Raw genomic sequence first — 22,687 nt, 5'->3', positions numbered from 1 at the left:
TGAGACTACCATCCAATATGTGGCTCATCACACATCCCATTGGTGCCTTCATCCCCAGTGTTGACACAAGGGACATTACTAGCCCTAGCTCTGGTGTACCAAGGAAGGCCAGCAGGAGGAAGTAAGCCTCTCTGTTCTTTGAAGCTGTTGGCTGTTATCGTGCCAAGATCGTCAGACATTTTACATTTGGGCATTGTTTTAAGCAGTCTTCTGGCTCCATTTTTTAGATGAGGCAGCTGTGAGTGTTGTAATTGCAGTGACAAGCCCCTGACAACTTCCAGATTTCCTCTTAAAAATATTTTTTCAATTATAATTTAAGTTTATAATTTCATCATCAAATCACTCAGTAGAAAATGCTACATTTAGGCTCCAACATGGGTGATCACCTGAAAGAAGTGGGTTTCATTCCAGAAAAGACCCAGGTCAAGCAAGTTCTTGGTGAACTTATGGCTCATGAAGTCAACCCCCTTGGTGGGCTCAGAGCATTCAGTCCCCTAAGACAACTTAACTGGGAAGGACTAGGCACTGCCTTTCTCCACTTCCCTTTCTCTGCACCCTGAGTCAGGTGCCCTGCACCATCCTGTGACAAAGAAGTACTTCTACTTCCCTTTTCTTCCAACATATGACCTCACTGGACACTGCAGTGGAAACTGCATAGTAAAGGGGACACAGGTCCTTAGGGGTTGTGGTGAATGTTGACTTCCCCCCTGCAGGTTTGGAGGGAAGAAACCTGTAGAGGGCACTTTCCTCCTCTTTTCTTATTGCATTGTTGTCTTATTGTACCCTTCTCTGCCCCAAAGAACATTGTCTGTTCTAGACATCCTTTTTCTTACTTGAGGTCCTGTTTCAGTTCATGGAAACATTGGTCACATGCATTTTTTACCCAGAATATGAAAATCATAGATTAAGAGCACAGCTCCAGCTTGTTTGGCTGTGAGGCAGAGGGCAAACTGGACCTCTGTTTTCTACTTGATCAGTCTTCATCATAACATCATCGTCCACTGATATGCACAGCACTCAAAGGTTACCACTCATTCTTATCACTTGAGAGTCACATACTTGGTTAGAAAGTAGAAGCAGAGGTAACTCCCCACCCCCCAACTCCTTGTTATAGAAAGGAAAATGAATGCTAAGGCAGGCAAGGTGCCTTTGTCAAACAAGAAATTGCTAGGTTCTCAACTATTTTAACTTTACCAGGATGTATCAAAGAGGACATATTTGCCTATTAGTCTATTAAATACTAGGACATCATTATTTGGATGTGAATCTGTTATATAGACACAAAAGGGAAACTTATCACCTGGAACTTTGATGACACCAGCAGAGCTTCAGACAACTCCTAAGGTATGTGAGAACTAGTAAATGAAACCAACCAGTGGTGGTGATCACATTAAAAAGCTAATTGTGCAATTTGATAAAGGGCATGTATGAAAAGCTCACAGTAACATCATACTTACTGGTAAAATGCTGCATGTTTCACCCCTAAGATTAGGAACAAGGCAAGGATGTCTGCACTTACCAGTTGTATTGAACATTGTACTGGAAGTTCTAGCAGGGTGGTAATTAAACAAGAAAAAGAAATAAAAGTGATCCAGATGGGTAAAAGTGAAAACTATATTTGCAGATGCCATGGTCTTGTATATAGAAAGTCCTAAAGGCTCTACTAAAAAACAAAACAAAACAAAACAAAACTAATAAAACTATTAAAAATGAATTCAGCAAAGTTTCAGGATACAAAATCAATATATAAAAATTAATTGTATCTCAGTATACTAGTGATGAAAAATCTGAAAGTGAAATTAAACAATTCCGTTTATGATAGCATCAAAAATAATATACTTCAGAATAAATTTTACAAAAGAAATGCAAAGCTTGTACATTAAAAACTACAGGATATCATTGAAATAAATTAAAGAACACATAAGTAACTGAAAAGACTTCCTTTACTCACTCATGGACTGGAAAGTTTAACATTTTTAGAATTACTTTCCATAATCTACATATTAATGTAATTCCTAATCACTTCTTTTTTTCGAAGAAATGGGCAAACTGATCCTCATATTTACATGGAATTGCAAGAAGCTCTGAATAGTTGGAAAAAATCTTAAAAGAAAAACCAGAAGTTGGAAGACTCACACTTCTCCATTTTAAAACTTAGTACAACTCTACAGTAATCAAGACAGTGTGGTACTGGCATAAGAATAGACAAAGAAATCAATGGACCAGAACTGATAGTCCATAAGTAAACCCTTACATTTATGGTCAGTTGATAGGAGTCCAGACCCTTCAGTGGGAAAAACAATCTTCTCAACAAATGGTGCTGGTACAACTGGATAACTTCACACAAAAGAATGAAGTTGGACCCCTACCTCATACCATATAGAAAAATTAACTCAAAATAGATCAAACACACAAATGTAAGAGCTAAAACTATAAAAATCCTTAGAAGAAAACATAGGGTAAATCTGAACAACTTTGAATTTGTCAATGAAGTTTTAGATATGACACCAAAAGCACATACAACAAAGAAAAAAATGTTAAATATGATATCAAAATTTAAAACTTATGCATCAAAGAACACTATCAAGAAATTGAAGAGACAGCCAATATAGGAGAAAAATATCTGCAAATCATATATCAGATAAGGGTCTAGTGTCTAGGCAAATAACCCAGTTAAAAATGGGTAAAGGATTTAAATTGACATAAAGGAGATAAGCATGTTGCCAAACAGCATATGAAAGGATGCCTAATATCTTTAAGGAAATGCAAATCAAAATAACTTTATACCCACTGGGATGATTAATAAAAAAGACAGACAATAGCAAGTGTTGACAATGATATGGAGAAATTGGAGCTTTTGATACATTGTTGGTAGGAATGTAAAATGGTGCAGTCACTTTGGAAAACAGTTTGACAATTTTTAAGAAAGTTAAAAATAGAATTACCATATGACTTAGCAATTTCACTCCTGAGAATATATCCAATGAAAATGAAATGAAAACACATATGCACATAAAAACTTGTACTTCAATGTTCATAATAGCCAGAAAGTGGAAACAACCCAAGTGTCTATCAAATGACGGATGGATAAACAAAATGTGGTCTATACACACAATAGAATATTACTTGGCAATAAAAAATAAACTACTGAAACATGCCATAACATGGATGAACCTTGAAAACATGATAAGTGAAAGAAGCCAGACACAAAAGACCACATATATGATTTCTTGTATATGAAATGCCTAGAGTCAGCAAATCCATAGAGCCAGAAAATAGATTATCATTGCCAGTGGTGGAGATGGTTGAGGGTGGAGATGGGGAGTGACTGTTAACGGGTACCAGTTTTCATTTGAGGGTGATGAAATATTCTGGAATTAGATAGTGGTGATGATTGCACAACCTTGTGAATATACTAAAACTCACTCAATTGTACACTTTAAAAGGGTGAATTTCAATTTTCCCTTTAATCATTTACTTGCTCCTCTTAGGTCTAGTTCTAGTTTCTCCATAAATTTTGGAAAATATGAAGCATAGGGATGGGTGTCAATTGTGGATTGATCCAAAATCAAGTGCAATTTTGTGGGGTCATCACTCCTGGCAAAGCAGCCATTCACTTAGGATGGAAGTTTGGGGTGTCTATCTGGCTGTGTAAGGTGGATCTGCATGGTAGTAGGCACAATTTCAGCTGTGCCTCCAGCTCATGGTTAGCTGTTACCATTCATCCAGCCTTCTGGCTGCTCATAGGATTTGTACAAAATCCTGGGCATTTATCCATCCCAAGAACACAAACTCCAACAGATTCCTCAAAAAATTAAAAGTAGACTTACCATATGATCCAGCAATCCCACTCATGGTCATATATCTAGAGGGAATTCTAATTCGAAAAGATGCATGCACCCCAATGTTCATAACAGCACTATTTACAATAGCCAAGACATGGAAGCAACCTAAATGTCCATCGACAGGTGACTGGATAAAGAAGTTGTAGTATATTTACACAATGGACTACTATTCAGCTATTAAAAAAAAAGAATAAAATAATGCCATTTTCAACAACATGGATGGACCTGGAGATCGTCATTCTAAGTGAAGTAAGCCAGAAAGAGAAAGAAAAATATCATATGATATCACTTATATGTGGAATCTGATAGAAAAAGAGAGAATAAAGAGAACACTAATGAACTCATCTATAAAACAGAAACAGACTAGCAGATGTAGTAAACAATCTTATGGTTACCTGGGGAATGGAGGTGGGAAGGGATAAATTTGAGAGTCTGAGATTTGCAAGTGTTAACCACTAGATATAAAAATAGATAAAAAACAAATTTCTTCTGTATAGCACAGGGAACTATATTCAATATCTTGTAACCTCTAAGGAAAAAGAATATGAAAAGAAATATATGTATATATATGCATGACTGGGACAGTATGCTGTACACCAGAAATTGACCCATTGTAACTGACTGTACTTCAATTAAAAAAAAATTTTAATAACATGAACTGTACCTGCTATCCTGGCTTGCCTCCTCCTTCTGAACAGTCTCTTTACATTTTCCCTTTGTGGTATCCTGGAATGTAACTTCACACGTACCTCCATTGCTGGGAGTGGGTGGGGAGAGTGGAGGGTAGGGTAATAGGAGTGAGAAAGGGCACAGGCTTCTGAATCAAAATCTTTTGGGATCCAGTCCCAGCTTTCCCACCAGTCCACGGTGATACAGAGTGAGCCAAAAGTTCAATTGCCTGTAAAATTAGAATAATAGTACTATTAGTAGTACTTTCCTTGCAAGAGTGTTGTGAGAAGGAAGGAAGGAAGGAAGGAAGGTAGGAAGGAAGGAATAGAAAGTGCCCAGAACTGTGTCCAGAACACAATCATCATTAATGTTAGTGAGATAAGATTTTAAAAACATTTTCTTCTCCAAAAGCTCAAAATCCTCATGAAAAGAACTGTCCATGAAAGGGTTCTGAACACCTGTTGGCTTTGAGGAAATGTACTGAGGGGAAAAATTAGACATTGTTCCTATTTTTATGAGCAACTTTTGTAAATAACATGGGCAATCCCACCAAACCAATCCCTTTCATATCATCTGAAACTAATCAGGTTTTATTATTAAATATTTATGAATATTTACCACATTTGCGGAAATGCTCATTTTAGAGCTCAAATAAATGAGATCTAATTCCATGTGCTTATAAAGCAATTCCTACATAATTTTAAAAGAATTTGAGACAGTTTATAGTAAAAGCCACTTTTACAATTCCAGTTAATGATACAGTGAAGTTGGATTTTTACATGGCATTACCATTTTTTAAAAGCACCTGCACATGAAGTCCTCTTGTGTAATTAATACACATAATGCAGTCATAATTAACATTTTAGTGAGCGGCAGTGCAAGGGGCATTTTCCTCCAGGACAGCACACTGGGTATAGTTTGCTCTGTGCCTTTAAGTAGCTGTGTGACTTCAGGCAAGCCTTCACGTTCTGAACTTCAGTTCCATCATTGTAAACCTAGGCATCTGAAAGAGTTCTGTGATGCCAATTACTGCTCCAAAATATTATAAGAATAAAAGTCATCAGTTCACATTATTTCAAGGATTTCAAATTGCTATGTTCACTAGCTTCTTGTCTTGAGTCATGTTATTTTTCATCTCTTTGATACATATGTGTGTGTGTGTGTGTGTATAATTTTATGAAAGAATTTGATCTGGAGTACAATTCCTGGGTACCCCGGTGCACATATCTCTGGATTTGCTATCAAAAAATCTTATTCTCCATTACCGGCTACATGACATTAAGCAAATGAGGTAGCTAGCCTCCCTGAGCCATATCTCCTCCCTTCTGCATAGCTCTGCTCCATTCCAGACTTCCTGTTTCTCCAAGGTCAGGGAACAAAAGATTGCTCATCTTGACCTTTGCCACAGCTGCACAAGGCCAGCACAACACATACTTGTTTTTTTGTGAAATAGAATTTCACTTTTTTTGGTCATATGCTTCCCCGCACCCCCCCTCCCCAATTGATTGGCTCATTTGGAAGATTATGGTAGTATCAGATTCCTGCTGATATGGAAGATTATTCTGACGACTTTTCAATGTTAAACCAGCCTTGCATATCTGGAATAAATCCCACTTACTGGTGGTTTATAATTCATTTCATGCATTATTGGATTCACTCTGTTAATATTTTGTTGAGGATTTTTGCATCAAAGTTCATGAGAGATACTAGGTTGCAGTTTCCTAATTTTTTGTACTGTCTTTGGTTTTGTATCAGTGCAACCTCATAAAATGAGTTCTATTTTCTGGAAGAGATTATGTGAAATTGATGTTAATTACTCTTTAAATGTTTGGTAGAATTCTGCAGGGAATTCTTCTGAGTCTGGAGATTTCTTTGTTGGGAGTTTTTAAGTTGTGAATTCAATTTCTTCCACTCTTAAAGGTCTATTCAGGTTGTGTATTCTATCCTCATTAAGTTTTGCTGGCTTGTGGTTTTTGAGGACTGGATCAATTTCTTCTAAGTTATTGAATTTATAAGAATAAAATTGTTCAAAGTATGTCCCTCTTACCCTCTTAATGGCTTCAGAATCTGTAGAGACACCCTTTGCTTAATAACTGATATTGGTGATTTTTGTTTTCTTTTTTTTTTTTTTCTATGTTAGCCTTATAAAAGTTTTACCAATTTTCTTATTTTTTAAAAACCAGTTTTCATTGATTTTCTCTAATGTTTTCCCTATTTTTTTGAACTTTGTGAATTTCTGCTATTTATTGCTTTCTTTCTTTCATTTTGGGTTTATTTTGCTCCTTTTTCCCTAGTTACTTGAAGTAGAAGCTTAAATTATTGATTTGAGACCTTTCCTCTTATCTAAACTAAGAATGTAGTACTATAAATTTCCTTCTAAGCACTGCATTAACTGCACCCTGCATAGTTTGGTATGTTGCATTTTCATTTTGATTCAGTTCTATATATATTTTATTTCCTTTGAGACTTTCTCTTTGCCACATGGGTTATTTAAAATGTGTTGTTTAATTTCTAAGTTGTTGGAGATTTTCCTGTTGTCTTTCTGTTATTGCTTTCTAGTTTGAGTTCCATTATGGTCAGAAAACATACCTAATACGATTTCAATTCTTTTACATTTATTGCGGTTTGTTTATGACTCAGGATATAGCTCTATCGTGGTAAATGTTCATAGACAACTTGAAAAGAATGCATATTCTGCTGTTATTGAGTAGAATACTCTGTAAGTGTTAATTAAATCCTACTGATAGTGTTGTTCAGTTCTTCTATGTCTTTGCTGATTATAGTTCTATCAGTTGCTGAGCATGAGGTATTAAAGTCTCCAGCTGTAATTGTGGACTCACCTTACAACGCTGTCAGTTTTTACTTCATGTATTTTAAGGCTCTGTTGTTTGTTTGGTGCATGCACATTTAGGATCATTATGTCTTCCTGGTGGTATATATATTTTTTATCATTATGTAGTGTTCCTTTCTGTCTCTGAAATTTTCTTTCCTCTGAAGTCTACTTTATCCGATATTAATATAGGCACTTCTGCTTCATTTTTAAATTAAAGTTTCCATGGTATATCTTTATCCATCTTTTTATTTCATGTCTGTATTTCATTGTGTTTGTGTATGTCTTGGAGACAGTGTATTTTTGACCATACTGTTAAATCCACTCTGTCAATTTCTGTCTTTTGCTTGATATTAGATCATTTACATTTAAGGCAATTTTGTTATGACAGGACTTAAAGCTGAGATTTTGTTGTTTTCTTCTGTTTCTTATTCCTCTATTTCTCTCTTCTTGCCTTCCTTTGGGTTAGTTGAACAGTATTTTAGGATCCCATCTTGATATGGTGACTTTCTTTTCTTAATTAAAAGTAGCAAACATCAAATGTCATGAGCTTTTTCTGTGGGAAGGGCTCATTCCAGGCACTGCATGTGACTAAGGCAAAAGTCACAACATCCATGACCCAGGTGTCTTTGGGGTGGAGCACCTGTAACTGAATACAGGGCTTTTTCCACCCTTCAGCCTGAGAAATCTTTGACAGAACTTATTCTCTGCAGCAATGGACACTCTGGATGTCAATAATCACCAGGACCAATCTTCTGGGGCTGAGAAAGGATTTCTCAAATTTATCATGGGAGGGAGATGCCAGAGGGCGAAGATAGAATTTCTCACAGCTTGCAGGATAGATGCTTCAAATTTAATCCTATAAAGCTGTGTTGGCCTCAATTTGTACCTCAAACTCATGCAAACTATTCCAGACATGCCAATTCTAGCTCTTCCTTAGCCAGAAATAGCTATCTAACTGCAATCTTCCCTGGAGTGACATTTTGAATCCAGATTATCTGCCTTAAATGGCAGAAAAGATAGAGACAACTTCCACCACCCTGCATTCCCCGCATGAGATGAGAGTGCACGGTCATGGTACTGTAGCAAGTATTTCCTCCAAGATGCTCAGAGCTTTCACATACTCAACCTCATTAGTCCTTGAGTTGAAAGTCTTTATCTCTTTCGTATGAGTGGGAAGATTAATCAGCAACAGATACTTGCTCAGAGTCACATGCTAAGGCAGTCAGTGAATTAGGATTCAAACTCCCTCCTTGGATATATGAGATAATTGACTACCCCAGCTGATGTCTGCAATGCTAATTATTTCTGATGCTTAGTTTGTAACCAAAACTGAGAAACTCTGCCCTCTCAGAAAGGAGCCTGTGGTCTGATTCAGGTAGACTTGACTCGTTCATGGTTTATTTAGCATGATACATAATGATGTCTGTGATGTATAATGATTATAGCTCACCTCATTCCAAAGCTTTCGGGACTTTTGCTGGGAGATTTCATTGGCTTTATCCATTCATTACTTCCTTCATTCATTAAACAATCTGTCAGATGCCACTAGAGCCCAGGAGTGCTCCCTAGTCAGGAGCTGCAAAGGTAAAACGTGAGGAAGGTGGCCAGGTAGACAAGTAATTAGAGACTCAGGAATACGTGCAATCAAAAAGGAAGCTATGAAAAGCCAGGAGATAGAAAAAGGAGCTGAAGAAAACTTTTCAGAAGGGGCCCTTTATTCAGAAATGTGGCAGGCATCCAAGAGGACCAAAGCTATTCTAAGCAGAGAATGTTCTAGATAGAAGGGACAGCAAGTGCAAAGATGCTGCCTTGAGTGTTAATATGCATCCATGAGAGGCGAGGAATTCAGTGCAGCTGGAGACCAGGGAGGCAAATGTAGATTTATGGGAAATTAGGAGAGAAGCTGAGGCAAGATCATGGAAGGCCTTAAGCATCTACCATTTCCAGAGCAGTGCACTGTGGTAGAAAGAGCACCGGCTTTGGTGTCAGATCTAGTTTTAATACTAATGCTGCCTCTTTGATGGGATTCTTTGCTTTCCCCTCCTCCCAGCCACCCAGACAGTTGTCCAAGGTGTCGAGGCATTAGACAAGGAATAGATTTACAAAGCCATAAAAATACCAATGCAATGTCATCTAATAGTTTGGGTATGTGTCTGGATTTAAAATCAGACAAGTGGGGCTTGAAGCCTTTGTGCTCTGGTTAGAGGATCTGGTGAAGCTTCAGAAAGTGGCTGGGGACCAGACCGTGTAGAGTAATTGTTTGCCAACATCTGCTTCCAAGGTACCTGGAGCCACTGTCTTCAGTGGTCAGATTTTCCACTGCTTTCTTACAAACGTCTTAGGAGTGTGTTCCCCAGGGCAGAGCTCAGCATTAGGAATGCTGACATGTAGATCTTAGGACAGTTTATGTGCATCCACCAATGGCACCTGCATTCACACACTCATTCTCAATGCCCCCCTGGGAGAGAAGCTCCTGGGATCATTATCAGTCAAAATGGATATCTTTTCTCTTCTGCCTCTTATTTTTTTAAATTTCTTTTTTGTTTCCTCCAGAGAAGATGATTGATTGCATACAGTAGCCCAAAGTGGAAAACATCTAACGCGGTGTCTATTAAACCATAACCAATCGACTTACCACTCCGTTTAGAAAGCTGTCTGCACCTACACTGGGTAACAGCTGTGTTGACAGCCCTGGGATGAATGAGGAAAATGTTACAGAGATTTAAAACGTGTGACTAAATGACTCAGTTCTTTGATGCTCCACTCTCAGAAGAGGGCTACTTGGAAAACTTTGATTCTTTTAGAGCTGAATTCAGCAAAAGTAAGGGTGGTCACAGTTTTTCAGGTTTATTTAAGAATAGCCATTTGAATGGAAGCAATCTATATATTCAAATGGATTGTATTTAAATTATAAAATGTTTTTGAGGCAAGGTTTGAGATAAAAATGGTTGGTATTTCAACCATACTTAAAAACAAAAATCTGAAAATTGAGTAAGACAGAAGAAAAAAATGGACTTTTTTTTTTTTTGCTCAGAAGAAAAAAGAATGGTCATTTGATGTATACACACTACTTTGTACATACCTCACACTTAAAAATACATATATCACATTGACACACACTCACCACAAAATGCGTGCCTGTATCTTCCAATTTCAAAGGGCCATTATGAGTACTACCATTAGGCACCTCCCGTGGAAAGAGAAGCAGGTAGATCAACATGACCCCAGTTGTGACCACATATACCTATATGTTTGGCCAGGTACTCAGATAACAAATCCTCTCAGTAACCCTTTCAGGCAGGCATTGTCTTTTTCACTCGTAAGTAAGAAACAAAGGTTCAGTGAGGCTAAGTTATTGGCTCAAAGTCACACAGCAACTGACTCTAAGTTTGTCTGATTATCAAGCCCATTCTCTACCACTTCAGGAAAACAGACCATCCACTACAGACAACTGAGTCAAAAAAATAAATATGAAGAGGTCCGATATCCACAAAAAGGCATAATTACCTCTTCTACCTTGCCAACCCATCATTCACAAATTAAGTCATTCATTCAACAATTATGTATATACAGAGTCTGCTGCCTGCCAGACACTGCACATTTTGAGAAGTGCATCCCAGCCAGAACCGAACGTGCTGAGAAAGAGCTTCAGATCTAGGATTGGGTATTATTTGCATCTCACGTGGCAAGAAGCAGGGATAATTTCCCAAGTCAGGTAATCAAAGGAATAAGAAGTTAGTGGTGTCTATAAACGTAAACACCATGACAACTATTTCATCAGGGATACCCCTTCTCGCTTCTGAGTCAGGTGTGTTTGTTTCCCAGGACTGTTGTAGCAAATCACCACAAATCGAGCAGCTTAACACACCAGAAATTTAGTTTCTCATAGTTCAGGAGTACAGAGTCAGAAATCAAGATGTTGGCAGAGCCACACTCCCTCCAAAACCTCTAGGGGAAGATTCTTTCTTGCCTCTTTCAGCTTCTTTTGTTTGCAATCAACCCCTGGTGTTCCTTGGCTTGCGATAGAGAAATTTCTGCCCCTGTCTTCACATGCCTTTCTTTGGGGGGGGGGAGGTAATTAAGTTTATTTATTTTCTTATTTTACTTTTTAATGGAGGTACTGGGGATTGAACCCAGGATGATCTAACACTGAGCTATACCCTCGCCCTACAACATGGCTTTCTTATCTGTATGTGTATCTGCATGTCTTCTCCTCTTCTTACAGGGACACCAGTCATGTTTAGGGACCACCCTAGTCCAATACGACCTCATGTTAACTAATTACACCTGCAAAGATCTCATTTCTAAATAAAGCCATATTCTGAGGTTTTAAGTGGACACGAATTGGGGATGGATATATAAACCAACCCACTATAGTAGGAAAGAAATCAGGAAAACCCTAGCTTGTTCTCTCATCTACTCCCTTGCTTCCAACATGACAATCTAAAAGTTTCCCAAATTTGTCCCTTGGTGCCTGCTTTTCTGACCCTGTACCTCTTGACCTAAGAGAAATCTTGGTTAGAAATCACTCTCTTGCCCCATGAATCCAAGCCCTTGGGCAAGTAATCTTCCTTCAGCCCTGGACCACCCAGGACAATGGACCCAGTGCTCCAAGACTCTTAGCCCAGGGAGGATATGAACCAATGCACAAGATGAGAGCTGGACCAGACTAGCAAGGAATTCATTTTCAGCCCTACTACCAACTAATGAGGTTATAGGAAACTCACTTAGGTTCTGTAAATCTCAGTTTCCTCCTCTGTAGAATGGGGAATGTATAACTCATAGGTCTAGTGAGAGGAGTAAATTAGGCAATAATTTTATGTCATTAAATAGTAGCTATTAGTAGTAGCATTCAAGTGGAAGAGGCACAAGACCCATGGGAAGACTGTACTAAGCTCTAATACTTGGTTCACTGGGAGGAGAATGGCTTGGATGAAAAGAAATAGGAACTCCCTCCTCCATTCAGATTGCTCTAGAAATCGTAGAGTCTTCCACCCACTGGACCTAGAGATCTATTTTATTTGAAGTAAGAGCTCCATTGGGAGAGAAAGGGGTGGGAGGCGATATCTGAAGATGCTTAACAGCTGTGTCCTTGGCCATGAACCATGAATAGTGCTTCTCTGGCACTTCCTGGAACTCCTCTGTGTTGTGCTTCCAACTGTCCATGAACTCCTCTCTCATTACCTGTCTCCCTCCCCAGTAGAAGAGTAAAACTAAAGGACTAGCTTAAATACTTCTGAAAAGAAAAAAGAAAGGGAGTTAAATGTATTAAGACAGGTGAAAATCATATTGCATAACTATAATAATTAAAGCAGTGTGGTTGTTATGGATTGAATTGTATTAATAATAATAATAACAATAATAATTAATAATAATGTTAATACAGTGAAGCCCTAAACCCTCGGTGCTTCAAAATGTGAACTGTATTTGAAGATCGAACCTTTAAAGAGGTGATTAAGTTATGATGAGGCTGTTAGGGTGGTCAGAAGAGTAATCTGTCTGGTGTCCTTATAAGAAGAGAAAATTTGGACACAGAAAAAAAGATATCATGGGTGTCTTAGGAGGAAAGGCCATGTGAGGACACAGCAAGTAGGTGGCCATCCATAAACCAAGGAAGAGAGGATACAGGAGACCTCCTGACATCTTGATCTTGGACTTCTAGCCTCCTGAACAGGGAGAAAATAAATTTCTGTTGTTTAAGTGGCCTAGGCTGCAGTATTTGGTTATGGCAGCCCTAGTAAACTAACACAGTCGTGCTGCCATGATAAAAACTAGACAGGCAAGGTGAAAACAACTATCATATTTCTGTATATAACAAGAAAGTCAGAAAATTAAATACAAAAATACACCATTTAGAATATTGCCAATAAATAAATAAACAGAAAAACAACAAAAAGGGGCCTGTATCCAGAATATACAAATAATCCCTACAAATTAGAAAGAAATAAGGCACAAAAAAAAAAAAATGGGCAAAAGACCTGAACAGAGATTTCACAGATCTATTAATAAATCTAATAAAAGTTGTACAAGACCTCTACACAGAAATCTCTAAAATATTACTGAAAGAAATTGATATAACATCTAAATAAATGAAGAGGTCTATTATGTTCTTGGATTAAAAAACTCAGCATTATAAAGAGTTTAATTCTCTTTTAAATTGACCTATAGATTTCAGGCAATCCGGATAAAAAAAAATCAAGTAGGTTGTTTCGGTGCAAATTCCCAAGCCAAATGAAAATTTATATGAAAATGCAAAAGGGCTAAGAGTAGGCTAGGTAATTTTAGCAGAAAACAAAGTCAGAGGAATTACTCTGCTGAGTATCAAGACTTACAAAACTTCAGTAGTTTTAAGAGTTTGTGATATCAGGAAAGAATACACAAAGAGATAAATGGAAAGATAGAGAGCTCAGAAACAGACTCAATCAAAGGTAGGTATGTAATAAATGATGAAGAGGAATTACAGAGCCATGCTAAAGAAGGCCTTTCTGTGCGGTGGTGCTGTATCTGCTGGAAGTCCTTTTGTGCAGGCGGGGGAGATGAAGCTTGACCCCTCTCTTACATCATAGAAACATACCCAAAAATACTTTCCAGGTGGATTATGACTACAAATGTAAAAAATAAAGTTTTGGAGAGATGATGAAGGAGAATATCACATGATTTGGAAGATGCAAATATTCCTTAAACAAGTGCTAAAAAGCACTAATCACAAAATAAAGGATTGATCTGATAAATAGGACCTCATTCAACTGAAGAATGTCTGCCCATTGAAATATACAATTAAGAAAATGAAAAGGCAAGTCGTGGAGTTGTAGAAGACAGTTGCAACATATCAAACAAAAACAGAAAAACAACAAAGGTCTTGTATCCAGATATATATCCAGAATATACAAATAATCCCTACAAATTAGAAAGAAAAAAGGCACACAACACCAAAAAAATGGACAAAAGCCCTGACAAGAGATTTCACAAAAAAGAATATTCAAATGATAAATAAATCTATGAGGTTTTTCAATGGCATGAGGCATCAGAGAAATGCAAATAAACACCACAGTGAGATGCAAATGGAAAAAGTGGAAAAGACCAAGTGTTGGACAGAATATGAAGCAACTTGGCATCTCTTTCACTCCTGGGAGGGGTATAAGTTGGTGATATTTTCACTTAGATAAATGGTATTGTTCATAAATGTGGGAATGATATCCGTGTGATAGAATCTGTGTGTGATATTCACATGATAGAATCTCTACATAGATGTTAAATGAAATCCATCCGACATGGCGACATGGAGATATCTCAAAAATACCAATGGAGACAAAGAACAAGATGAAGAATAAGGTACAGGGAACCACACCATTTACCTAAATTCAAAACTCACCTACATACAGAGAAACCAATACCACATATTCGTTATGAAGATATATGTTTGTAAGAATATAAAAAGTGATGACTGGAAAACATACACCACACTTATCACAGTTGCCACATAGGAGGGAGGAAAGAAATAAGATGGCAGTGAGTGGTTAAAAGGTATTTTAGTTCATTTGAGAATATTTTCTCTCTTTAAAAATAAAAGAATATGGAAAACAACAATTAATCCTAAATGGGAGAAATATATTTGTTTACTTTTTGATTTTTTTAAGAATTTAATTTGACTTTTTTTCTCAAAACATGGAAATGAACTAGCTTCAGTTCCCTTGACACCTTTGGGAATTGCCCTGATTGCCCCTGCCTCTGCACTGACCACCATCTCTATCCTCGTTTGAAACATCAGCTCCCATTTTTTCTTCTAGGAACCTGTTCTGCATCATAGCTGGACCTTCCCCTTCTCCAGCAGCTCTGTGACGAACTCTTCGAGAAGACGGTCCAAATGGTCTCACCTACTCAGCCCGGCCTCTCAGACCCAGGCTTCTCCTACAGAAGAAAGAAATCAGGTCATCCCAGGGGGTTCCCCAGAATTCTGGCTCTCTGCTCTGCTTGTGGGGAGGGCAAGGGGTGAGGACCCAGTTAGAAGGCAGTCCCGCTGTGTCCATTTGGGACTGGTTCAGATTGAGCAAAAACTCAGTTTGGAGCTATCCAGATCCAGATGCTGAACTTGGCTCCATATTGAGTCTCATTTTCAGCTGTGTTGAGGAGAATCATCATCAGAGGTGAGTGCACCTGTGTGCCTGCCTTCAGCCTGGGGCCCAAAGCCATGGTTAGGTCAGGTTAACATGGCTGTCTCCCCTTGTCCTCCAGTATCACACATATGACGATTTGGTGCTCATCAGCCCCATCAATTATTTTCTTTTATTTCATTTTACTCTATTTTATTTTAATTTTTATTTATTTTTTTTGTCCTGGGGTAATTAGGTTTATTTATTATTTTTAATGGAGGTTTTGGGGATTGAACCCAGGACCTCGTGTGTGCTAAACACACGCTGTACCACTGAGCTATAACCCTCCCTCTGAGACCCATCGATTCTTGACTCAAGCGAGACTCCCAAAACCAGACTCCTGAGTAAATCCCAGGTTTTGAGACATCACGGATTCTACAAAAGGTGATAGAAACTGTGGGAGAAAGTGGCATTGTAGGGGCAGAGATTGCCCATGAACAGGAAGGAGAAATTTCTGGACCACAGAGATTTCTTTCTTAGCTGGAGTCTGAAGTTTGTGCAAGAGAATAAGCAGAAAATAAGGCCTGGGAGATAAGCCCGGATCCTTTTTTGGAGGTCTGAGAAATCGGTACTTTCTGTTGAGAACACAAACTACAGTCATTTTCAGAGCAAAGTAGAGGTATCACTGGATGCACTTCAGCATCAACGCTTAGTGAGCTACTCGGTCTACAAAGACATGGACGTCCATCTACTGCCTCAGAGTCACTCATCGTGGGAAAAGTGGGCACACATGCCTCCAGGGGAACATCTGCTCGTCTGCGCCTTGGGAAGACCTGGATGCTGACAAAGTGGTCGCTGCCCCTTAAGCCAGACTCCTGATGTGTGCACTTTGTTCTCTCCTTTCTCACATCCTATGTCTTTGCTCCACTTCCCTTCATTTATTTTATATTTTTAATGACTCTCGGGCACAGATTGGTAAGTACCCATGTGGTTTGACACTCCTGAAGTGTTCTCAAGCTACAGAGCAGCGAGCAAGCCCCAGAAACCCACCCACGCCATCCTCAGGGCCATCTGGGGTGCAGAGTACCCAGGGCCCTAAAGCTGCTCATGCCCTTTGCCCCACCCACTTGCTTTCTAGGAATGACCCTAAAGAAACCCCAGGGATACAAGATGGTTTGCGTGTGGTGCTATTACAGCAGCCGTGTTTATAGGAAGAGATGAGTTAGATAAATCACAGCCCATCAGATGATGAAATGGTGAGCAAGCTCTAAGACACATTTTTTTCCCTAAGAAAGTTGAATAATGTGGGGAAAATGCTTCTGTTGAAATCACAGGTGAAGAATCAACTACATATGTAAAAATTTATATAAATGATGACCCCAGCTTTGTTAACTATATATGTAAATGTATGCATCTATTAAAGACCAGAAGAAGATATGTTTAAACTTTGATGTGTATTTGTCCAAGTTGTGGAAATTTAGAGAATTTCTCTTTTCCCCTTTATACTTATCTATATTTTCAAGAGTTCCTCTAGTTGGACTCATATCAATTCCATAACCAAACACAAAAGGTGTTATTTAAAAAGAAGAATAAAGTACTATACTTAACAGATATTTCCTGAATACTTATTACGTGCCTGGCACTGGTCTGTTCAAAGTGAAGAAAAAGAAAGAGAAAGAGGGAAAAAAAGGAAAATAAAGCCTGATGCTCTTCAGAAAGGGGAAAATGTTTCCTCATATGCCACACTCTGCTGGCGGGTCACAGGCTGAGCTGGAGAGACAGACGTGCCTCTTTGTGCTGCAGAACTAAGCTCAGATGCTGAGGCCACGTGGGTCCACACCCGGGAGCGGGAGTGGAAGCGGAGCGAGCCTTTCTGGCCCTTCTGGTCTGCAGGGTCCTGGCGGGCACTCGGCTGCGAGGCAAACTTCTGGTTCCAGGCCCAGCCCTGCCCCTGCATCTGGGTGACAGGGAGCCTTCCCCTAACTCTCTGAGTACCCCGTCTCTGCCACTTCCAGCAAATGAAGACACGGAGACACTCTCTTGCTGTCTCGCGGCCGTGAGATCCTTCTGGATAACAGGTTGCATCTTTCCTTTAAGCATGCGTGCCTTTCTCCCAGATCCAGCTGTCCCATCCAGATGTCCTCCCAGCCCAGTTTACAGTCCAGGTCCTGGCGTGGTGGAGGCAAGAAGGACAAAGATCAGAAGGGGTGGATTTGCTTTCTTCTTCTTGCTCAGCTGTAAACGACGCTGCTCTGAATAATAAACTGGCAGAATTACTTTAAAACGCCCTTGGACCCCCCCAGCACCACCACCTGCTTGATTTCCCAGAGGTGTAAGGTGATCCCCGAAGGCTTCAATCACTTCCACGTGTCCGCTGAGCCGTGCCGCCTTCTTTCTGCACTCTGTTTTGTCTTTTTCCTCTCTGTCTCTTCACAGATTCTTCTGCAGAGTCTCTGTTGTTCTGTGCCTTTTGCAATAACGCATACTGTGAGCAGAGTCTCTGCCCCATCTGTGCTCTCCCTGAAAATGAGCGCAGAGTCAGCTGCAGACTGGGATTCCATTGGCTCCGCCCATCCGGAAACCGGGGTCTGGTTTCAGGCACAGCGCAAAGGAGCCACCACCCTCTGTCCCTTTGCCCTGCCCTTGGATTACCGAGAAGACGAGAAACAGCACTACCACCTGCTTTCCTGATGAGGTGATGAGAAGCATCAATTGGGCTTTCCTGGATTAAAGAGCTCTGAGATTTGCGAGGTCCTGTGCAGGGGTTAGCCGTCGTGATTATTAGCTGAGAGGGGGTCATGACTCACAGGATACAATTAGAGACTGATTCCCTGCGAAATCCTAGGGCCCTGACCACAGCTGTGCCGAAAAAAGGCTGCAACGAGGCCAGCATGACCCTGGAGTAGACGGGCGGTGCCCGGAGGAGAGAAGGGAGGATCAGGGGTGCAAAGGCCGAGGGAATGGATGCAGGAGACAGTGCGCAGGCGCGCCTGACCTGCATGGCGGGGCGTGGTCTTGAGCTACCTGCCCGCGTGCACACACAGCACTGGCCAGCACTGGTCAGTCTGAGGGGGGCCCATCCTCTAGGTGTGTGTGTTTGTAAACCCTTAATTTGAGGGTTTCTGTTTAAATTCCAGCTTAGAGCGGAACACAAATTTTAAGAGCTAAATTGTGGTGTTGAGAGGTCTGGTGGGTGTGAATTTCAGGGGATCATGCCTGGTCTATGTCCTGGAGGAGGTCATCCAGTCTCCCAGTGCCTCAGTTTGCCCATCCGCAGTATAATAGAACCAGCCTCGTTGGGTTCTAGTCTGTGTGAATGAATACACTGGAGCGCCCTCATGGTAGGGTCTGGTGCAGAATAAATGTTAGCTATGATTGTTATAGTGATACCTGGAATTTAAGTTTAGGTCTGCCCATGATCTACAGCTACAATCTGAGCAACTTCAATTCTCACGTTCCTCAAATGAGTGCAGGTGCCTTCAATTACAGTTGGGCACAGAGCAGGTGATCACACATAGCCAGGAAATGCTAGAGACATTCATGGGCACCTTGCCCGGGCTGCTATAGGCACATGAAGGGGTCCGAAATCCCCACCCTCCCAAGCCCCAGGCTAGCAAGGGCTTCTAATGACCAATGCCTGTGGGGAAGCAAGATATGCGATGGGACAGAGCAGGTGGGCCCAGAAGTCACCCAGCTCGGTGTCCGGGGAGTCCCGCCACCCCTCCGCAGACTGGGAGCCAAAAGAGCAACCTCCCAGCTCCAGCCCTGCCCCTAGGTGAGCTGCCCAGGCCACTGACCTTCTCGGGACCCCACTCCTCAGGCTCTGAGAGGACTGAAAACAACCTGAGTTGAGGCCCAGATTTCCAAGCACCATCACTCTAACCGGCCTAGCATCATCTCCTTAGAGATGGCTGGATTTGCTCCCTGCGCTCAAGCCTATGAAGAGGATAAGACACACTCATAGCCCGAGCTCCTCCCACATAACCAAGCCCAAGGCAGAGGACAGCGGGTGGGGAGGGCTGCACACGAAGATGGGAAACCTTCTCAGCCAGCTCTGGGAGACAAATCTGGAATAGTTTTCTGCATTTGAGCTGGGCTTTTATCATGGATCTGATATAAAAACTGCAAGTTGAAAGGGGGCAGATGAGAGGCATTCTAGGAAGAGGCATGAGGAAAGGAAGAATCCAGAAATACTCAGGGACCATTTCTGAATCGCTTTACATATGTGAACACCTAATCTATGCTAGGGATATGCAAGGATGAGTAGGCAACGGTCCCTAGGCTCAAGGAATCCCTACTAGGGAGGCAGAGAGGCTGCAGAGAACAGTCAGATAAAGGATGTGAGAGTTGCATGGGGGCCACACCTGCAAAGACTTAGGGCTGGGGGTTTGCTCAGGACTGTCCCCATTGTAGCACCCAGTCTTGCATTTTGAGAAACCCCCTAGTCCCCTTCAAACCAGGGCAATTACTCCCCTATAGTTGGGACTTGGTGTTCTGGGCCAGAGTGCCCCCAAATTCATATGTTGAAGTCCTAACACCTGATTCTTCAGAATCCAACTGTATTTGGAAATGAGACCTTTAAAGAGGTAGGTTAAAAAGAGGTCATTCAGATGGACCCTCAACCAATCTGACTGGTGTCCTCATAAAGACAGGAGGTTAGGACAGAGACATGCACGTACGAGGGAAAGACCATGTGAAGACCCAGGACAGAGACATGCACGTACGAGGGAAAGACCATGAGAAGACCCAAGGAGAGAGACTGGGAACAGATCCTCTGCTCACCGTCCTCAGAAGGAACCCACCCTGCCCACACCTTGATCTCAGCCCTCCCAGCCTCCAGAGCTGTGAGAGAGGGCCTGTTGTATCAGCCACGCAGGTCGTGGTGTCTTAGTATAACAGCCCTGCAGGTTAATACACGGGGTGAGGTGCAGCCTTGAAACGAGACAGGGGTCATTCATTCAAGAGGCCCATTCAAGAGGGAATAGCCACAAGTGACCAGTGATGTTGTGGCTTCATAAAATATCCAAATGGGTGGTTTGGCCAGAGACATAGACAGGACTCTGACAATTAAAGCCACAAGTGCCAGACGGGGAGCTTGGGAATTTACCTCAAGGACAAGGGGATGCTGGAAGAAGAAGGAGGGCCTGTGACATCTGATCAGGTTTGAGTTTTAGCCTGTTTCTCTGCTGGGTAGAATCAGAGGCGAACGGGCTTGGAGAAGCCCAGCGGAGAGACTCAGCAGCAGCTAATGGAGCAGCTCAGAATCCCACAAGATGGTCACTTCCACCTTTGTCAGTAGGATACTGACATGTGCCATCCGCGGGTTCGTCCTGACCTACGGCCCTCAGTTTCTCCAGACAAAACATAGGTGTTACCTTCACCGCCCACCACCCTGGCAGGGGTAGGATCCTCCCACACAGTTCACCCTGCAGAATTTGAGGACAGGACCCCAGCAGTCCCCCCTTCTATCAGACACCCCTCTCCCTCTTCTTCCTAAGGAAGTTCTGGAGATGGTGGGACCGTTTCAGCCCTGTCCACAGTGAGCCCACCTGATCCTTGTGTCCACCTCCACCCTGGGAGCCCCACCATATTCCTAGTGAGTGAAGCTACAGCCCTCAGCACACACATGCTCAATGGAACCGTCACTGATGGATCATATGGGTAGGTGCCGGCACCAGAAGGACAGACACAATCACAGATGCAACGCAGAATGGAAGGTCAAGGTCAGCCATCCAGCTGCTCTGGGCCCAGCCTGGAGGCCTAGTCTATGCAGAGGACATCTGCAGATGGTGAAAGTTCTCTGACCTTCATTCTTGGTCTGGAAAAAAAAAAGCTTGTTGAATCAGGTGGGGAGAATGATAACTTTGGGAGGGTTCACACAGAGAAGAAGCAGAGATGTTACTGAAGACATTTCCAGCCCAGACTCTTCCAGGTGGTACTGGATCCCGCCTGTGGGATCCTGGAGGGCGGTTCCTCTCCCTCCGCTTCTGTGGCCTCTACTGAGACACGGGTAAGCACGCTGGATGATGGGTTCACGTCAGAACCAGGTGACTTTTGGAGACCTGGCTGATCGCAGTGCATTGAAGACTGGCTGGGCCACATGTGCTTGTGAGTGGCTGAAAGTCCACTTGGAGGGACCTCTGCACATCCCTAAAAACCAGCTGACCACACATTGATGGTTAGGCAACAGGATCATTCAGTGCTGGATGCCTAATTTAATGTTTTAAATGGAAAACATTTAATGTTCTAAATGTTTCAAATCTGTGCACTTGGCAGCTTTACCAAAAACATTTAAAATATTTATTAAAGTCTCCAGCAGTTTATATTTGATGGATTGGCAGGACCTAAGAGAGCTGTAGACGTCAGGGCTCCGGGACGTCTCTATTTTCTGGGTACCCCCAACCCCCCTCTCTCTGAGCCAGGCAGTCCAGGGAGGTCCATGCTCTGACTGCCTCTGCCTTTCCTCCACCAGAGAACTACCCCCTCCCTATCCCAGTGCCCTCCAGCATCCCTGCAGCAGCACGAGCGAGAAGTCCCTTAAAATATCAGTAAGCTGATAAAATCACCCCATCCAATAAGAATTACCAAACTCTATCTAAAGAGTCACAAGAAACAGTTGTTGAAGAATCTGTGTATTTGATATGTTCACTGGGTTAGTCATTTTGCCGACTGATGTGTGACTGAATTGGCTTTCGTTGAATTGGGACAGTAGCTAAGAGCAGCCCGGGAGAGACAACGAAATCTGCAACAGGACAGTAGAGAATTGGACCTAGAGACATGAGACGGGGGGCACCAGGAATGGATGTGGCCAGGGGGTTGAGGGGGTGGTGAGGATGGAGGGGGAAGGAGCGAGAAGCGTTAATTCTGCTGCACCTCTCTGAGGGTGCGTAGTCTGGATTATTATCAAATAGTAGAGAATCATCTTCCCATCTTTTTTTTTTTCTCATTTGATCCTCATACGATCGTGTGAAGCACAGCAAGTCTTTTAGTTCCATTTGCAGATGAATAAACAGGCCTAGAGATGTGGTTTTCCAAGACTAAATTTAACACTTTACGGAATTCAGAGCTCAAACCCAATTCTTTCGACTCTACGATCCATGTTGTTGTCCATCTCACAAATGAACTCTCAGTAAAGGTCAGAGACCCAGAGGATGGACCATTGTGTTCTTGGGGCTTTGCAGACAGCAGGTGCCCAGCAAATATATTTTTAATAAATGAATAATGATAATGATGACAAGGATGATCATAAA

The sequence above is a fragment of the Camelus ferus genome, chromosome 11 (genome assembly GCF_009834535.1).
Source record: "Camelus ferus isolate YT-003-E chromosome 11, BCGSAC_Cfer_1.0, whole genome shotgun sequence".
Taxonomy (NCBI): Eukaryota; Metazoa; Chordata; class Mammalia; order Artiodactyla; family Camelidae; genus Camelus; species Camelus ferus.
The sequence above is the reverse complement of the archived record's forward strand: the minus strand, read 5'-3'. Positions refer to the sequence as shown.